This window comes from Triticum urartu, chromosome 2A, assembly GCF_056163025.1.
Source record: "Triticum urartu cultivar PI428250 chromosome 2A, HENAU_Tu73, whole genome shotgun sequence".
NCBI classification, from domain to species: Eukaryota; Viridiplantae; Streptophyta; class Magnoliopsida; order Poales; family Poaceae; genus Triticum; species Triticum urartu.
In genome coordinates, this window is record NC_141874.1 from 556,538,836 (window position 1) to 556,544,835 (window position 6,000).

At 43.5% G+C, this 6,000-nt stretch overlaps 1 pseudogene; it reads left to right on the top strand.

Moving 5' to 3' along the window:
* The window catches only part of LOC125537271 (uncharacterized), a 28,506-nt pseudogene extending 23,157 nt beyond the window's left edge, over positions 1-5,349 (top strand).
* The last annotated feature ends 651 nt before the right edge of the window (positions 5,350-6,000 follow it).

Sequence of the window (6,000 nt, forward strand, 5' to 3'; positions counted from 1 at the left end):
CTAGTAGGAGTAGGAAAGGGGAGTCCTACTCCTACTAGGAGGAGGACTCCTCCTCCTAGCGCGCCCTACAGGGGCCGGCCGGCCTCCCCCCTTGCTCCTTTATATATGGGGGCAGGGGGCGCCCCAAGACACACAAGTTGATATGTTGATCTCTCCCAGCCGTGTGCGGTGGCCCCCTCCACCATAATCCACCTCGATCATATCGTAGCGGTGCTTAGGCGAAGCCCTGCGTCGGTAGCATCATCATCACCGTCATCACGCGATCGTGCTGACAAAACTCTCCCGCGAAGCTTTGCTAGATCGGAGTTCGTGGGACGTCATCGAGCTGAACGTGTGCTAAACTCGGAGGTGCCGTGCGTTCGGTACTTGGATCGGTCGGATTGTGAAGACGTACGACTACATCAACCGCGTTGTGCTAACGCTTCTGCTTTCGGTCTACGAGGGTATGTGGACACACTCTCCCCTCTCGTTGCTATGCATCACCATGATCCTGTGTGTGCGTAGGAATTTTTTTGAAATTACTACGTTCCCCAACAATCTCAACCATCCACGCACAACGATCGACGACCCAGTAGTGTGCGGGGTTTTGAGTGATTAGGGTTGAACATATCTAATTCAAAAAAAATCAGAAATATATAAACTTGCGCACATAGTCTTATTATGTCGTATAGTAACGAGAAAAAAAATATAAATATGGTTTACATACATTTTTACGAAAAATCCTTCACTAAATTGTCATTCCTCGAACAATGTAGTATGGAGTTCAAGGGAGAGAGTAGTGGGCACCCGAGAGTAGGTGGGGTTTTGAAAATGAAAAGTGTGAAAACCTCACCAAAACTTCATTTTGGATTGACTAAGAAAGATCTTAACTTACTTTTCTCATTTTCATGTTTTAAACTTGTTTTATATATAATTTTCTATTAAACCTTGTTTTTTCAAAAATAAAATAAAATAATAGAAAATTAATTCAATAAATAGTGAGACTTTAGATTTACACTATATAGGTAGAATAGATGTGTAGAAAAATTATTTGGCTGGTTTAGACAAGGTGCCAAAAAAACTTGCTTAAATATGAGGCCGTTTACCCTACTTTTGGAGATCATCTGAAACACACTTTTTATGACTATGAGTTCAACTTACCAAAAGGGCTCGGATTGATCAGCAAGCAAACATATTTCAGTTGAGGTACTTTAGATAGCATTAAAACATCAATATCACATCCCTAAATCAATTTTGACCCCAAATTTGAATCCAAATTTGAATTTAAAACAATGACACAAATATTATCTATTATTTTATTTGGCTGGTTTAGACAAGGTACCAACAAACAAGTTCGAATAGAAATATGGGGATACATAGTGACTACCAGTACGCACCAAGTTACAAATATTATTACATGACACAAATTTTCAAACAGTTCTCTGTTCTACCTCTTCCTACCACGTCGTGTGCCCTTCTTTGCCTTAGCACTTCTTGTTTTTGGTTCTACTACACACACAAGTTCACTGATCATCTTGATTTTCTTCACTGGTCTTTTCAACACCTCGCCAACACCCTCGAGATCAGTGTCTTTAGTCTGAATGTTGACAACAGTTTTAGTTTCTTCGGTGTGTACCTCAACATGGGTTTCTTTAGTATGAACCTCGACACGGTCAAGTTCAGTTTCAACCTCGAGAGGAGTTTCTTCAGTCTGAATGTTGACTGCAATTTTAGTTTCTTTGGTGTGCACCTCCACATCAGTTTCTTCAGTCTAAATGTTGACTGCAGCATGATTTCTTTAGTCTGCTCATGCTCAGGAACACTTCTCTTCTTTCTACAGCCATTGGCTCTTGCTTTTTTTGTTCGCCAACACTATTCAACAACAAGGGGTTGACTTGCTCGCTTCCTCCTGGCCATTGGGAAAATGTTATAGATATAGTAATTGGAAAAAAGCACTGAATCAAAACACAGACAAATAAACAAGAACATACTTTGGCTTATCAGAAGTGTAACGACATTTGACAGATCCCACTCTATGCCCAAGTTCCTCGCACAACTTGCATCTGTTTTTGATACCTTTTTGGGCCCTTTTTGGCTTTCCATCTTTCTTTCCCTTCTTACTAATCCCACCTTTCTCAAACCATGCCTTGAATCTACTCTGTTTAGGCCTGCCAGCCTTTCTTTTCGTCAAGGGAGGACACATGGAAAATTCAATCTCCACTTCAGGCCACTGAGATGTAAGTGCTGGAGTTGGAGTAGCATATGCGGCTTTGAATCTTGCTACCGAATAATATTCATGCAAATATGGGTGCATGTTTATCTTCGGTTGGGATGCTAAGAAAAGAATGGCATGCTCGCATGGTTTACCAGTGTGTTGCCACTCGAGGCAAGTGCAATCATGCAATTCAGTGTTAACAACATGTCTCCTTCCAGTTTTGTTATCTCTAACTTTAGCACCCCAAGGTGAAGATTTTTCAACAAACAAATGTGAAAGACTTATGATCCTATTGACCACCTGTTGTACCACTGCTGGAAGCTTATCACCTTGCAGACAATCACCTATCCTTCTTCTCAATTCCCATAACTGCATGAGCATGATCCCGATTTGGTCAACCATGTCATGCACAGGCAAATCTTTAACTCCTTAACCTTGTTGTTGAAACTCTCTGCCAAATTATTGTTCATGTGGTCACACTTGATGGCAGTGTTGAATGCTGACCTGTACCATAACAAAGAATGGTAGGTGTTCAGCCATGGACCAAACTCATCGCATGCTGCCATTATCTTATCAAGATGATATTTGTGTGTCTGTCTAGTGTAAGATCTTGCTGCTGTCCACATGCGCCAAAATTCTTCTCCTCTAAATTTTTTGATCAAATTCATCCAAAAATGACCGAAGCACTCCCTCTGCTCAGCATGTGGGAAAACATTTTTCACTGAATTTTCCAGCCCCTTACATGCATCTGTGTGTATAGCCAAAGGTGACACTGGCCCTAGGCATCTTTTCAAATGGATCATGAACCATGTCCATGAAGCATTTGCTTCTGACTGAAACAAGCCAACAATAATAGGAAACATCCAGTTGTGTCCATCTAGAGCATTGCATGCTGCCAACTGACCATTCCACTTGCCTGTCAAAAATGATGAGGCTATGCTCAAATATGGATGGCACCCTTCTTTGAAGCCATCGATGCAAGGCTTCAAAGCCATAAAAAACTTGGAGAACTTGACTTCACCTTCGGCTGATACCTCACTATCTCTCTCCACAACACTGTCAGGTGACCTCTTTTCCACCTCTTCTTTGAAGTTGTAAAGCATCCTAAATGTATTTGCCCAATCACCATATAAATTTTTCATTGCCCTTTGTTTTGCCTTCCACACTGTGGTATATTTCAGTTTAATGGGGTACATATTTTCCAAGTCTACTTTGAGTTTATTGGCAGTAGTGTTTGGTGTTCTGGCTAAAATTGGGTGATCTTTTCTGCAACCCAATGTTGTGATGTCATGGTTGATACTCTCTATGAACTTGTAACTCAAGTATGTTGGTTGGGGATTTGGTTAACCCTGACAGTACTTCCATCAGGTTGCAGTCTAGCAGATATGTACCACTTGCAAGGCTTGACACTACCATCAAATCCTCTGCACCTCGCATAAAACTTCTTTCTATCAGTCCAAACAGTCTTGGCATCAAACTCATGTTTCACTCCATAAGTCTTAAAACACATCCTAAACTCCTTCATGCTTGGGAACAACTTGCCTACTTCAATGACAGGGTTTTCTTTGTCATACACATGCACCAGCTCATCATCATGTGCATTATCTACTTCATCTACAGCTTGTTCCATCAGCTGTCCATCTACATCTTCATCAGCATTAGCAGGCAAACTAGATTTGCCCCTCTCCTGCTTATCTCTGTCATCGACTGGAATGACAAAAAGTTTGGCCATCTCAATGCTAGGCATTGGTGCAATGACCAAATCGGTAGGCTCATCTAATTCAACTACATGCCAATCAACAGTTGCTGCAGTTTCAGTTTCAGTTCCAGTCACCTGTCCCTCTTCAGCTATTACTGTAAGTTCAGTACACATGGGAATCAATGGCCTCTGCGTAGCCCAATCATCATCTACCATCTGCGCGGCCAAGTGTGATGACACATATCCAACCTTCGAAAAAATATTCAGATCAACGAGCTCAGCAAAAAAATAGCCCGTTTGCTTGTCCAGCCATTTTGCCGATCGATTTCTTCAACAATCTGTTCACCATCTTCTATTCTCACATACTATCCTTTACAATCATTAAACCGCAACAGTGATACTTCTTGCTCTGGACCCCAAACAATATTCTCCCCAATTTGTACCACCCATTTCTTCACTGCCTTCTCTCCCATGTTTTGTAGAACTTGTGGATCAATCTCTGTAAACTCAACCTCTCATTTAACAATTGTGTCTCTCTCAATGTTTTGTATACTACCATTAACTAATTTTGCCTATGATGGAAAGAAATTGACCATCAATTCGAAGGTCCGAGCGGCCGCATCCCCTCTGTCAGTGGCGGACAGTGTGAGCCCGTGAGAAAGAGCAGACGAGGCCCTAATTGCATGCAAAATTGGATCGGAGGGAGGCGCATTACCTATTCAAAGTTGAATCTGGCGGCTCCATCTCAGTATGCCCACGGGCTCCCCTCACAACCTATCGATTCAACAAGCAAAAACAGAGGAAACGAGCTGAGATCTACGGGCCCGAGAGGGGAACGGGACTAGGGTTCGAATTCACTCACCATTTTCTGAGGACGAAGGCTCCACCTCCGTTGAGAACGAGGGCTCCATCGCCGCCACCGAGAACGCAAGATCCGCCGCCACCGGAGAAGAAGGGGGCAGAGTGGCGGGCCCGACACGGTCGGGCGGCAGGGCACAGTCAGCTGTTTTGAGGACCAATTAAGTTGGACCCACATGTCCTACCATAAACAGGATGGTTGATGACCAATTTAACCCCATTTAACACCCCATGTGGCCCTGGGCTATTTACATGCTCAAATGTGTCGCATCACAGCCATTCATTCGAACAACGTCGCACTCCTTCCACTTCACATCAAAGACGCCGCACGGGAGCTATTTGCCCAATCTCGCAGACGCACTAGCGGATGAAGGAGTACCGGCTCAACAGGATTGCGACCGGCTTCCGCCGCGTGCACCCGGGCCCCGTGCTGGCGGATGTCGTCTTTGTGGTCCACAAGGTCTACAGGAAGCCACTGATCCCTCCGCCGCCGCTACCGCATGTCAACAGCAGCTCCAGTGAGGACGAGGGCTCCGAGAGCTACATCGTGTACCCGCAATTCGATGAGATCATGCGGCGGTTAACGATGGGAAACTAGGGCGACCAAGGGGCGGTGCTCCTCCTCCTGCAGGAGTAGCATTAGCCACTGCATGTTCATTTCTTCAGCGTTGTTGTGTGTCTCTTGTGTTTTCAGTTCTGGATTGTGCGCTCGATCTAGTTGAGGCAGATTGGTTGTTGTAGTTCGTCGATCGCTGTTTCCATTGTTTAGGAGTTCTCTTCTGTCGCTTAGACATAGCTTTGGTCTTGTATGACTTTGCTATGTTTGTGTGCGTGTGTTGGTGTGGCCGTGTGTATCCTAGCTATGTAGAGGTTGTGATTGTGCTCATTGTGTTTGCATTTGGTTGATGCTTCATTTGAGTCAATAAAATTCACCCCTTGTCGAAAAAACTGTGATCCATCTTCCTTGCAGCATCTATCAAAACAGTTTAGAGGTAGTATATCTTTTAGAGATCTTATTATTGTTTTCTCTCTACACATTATTGTTCATAGAAAATTTGTAAGCACCAAATCATAGTGCAGAAACTCGGTGAGGTTGAGAATTAATTGATCTTCGTTTCTTTGTCGATATATGAATTGGACTGAACTGAGAGGCTAACTCTAAGGGAAACTTCTCCATAAATAAATGCTACTGGCTGGAATGTTATCAAGCTTACAATGATTGCTTCATGGTTGCGGGAGTTTTTTTGCA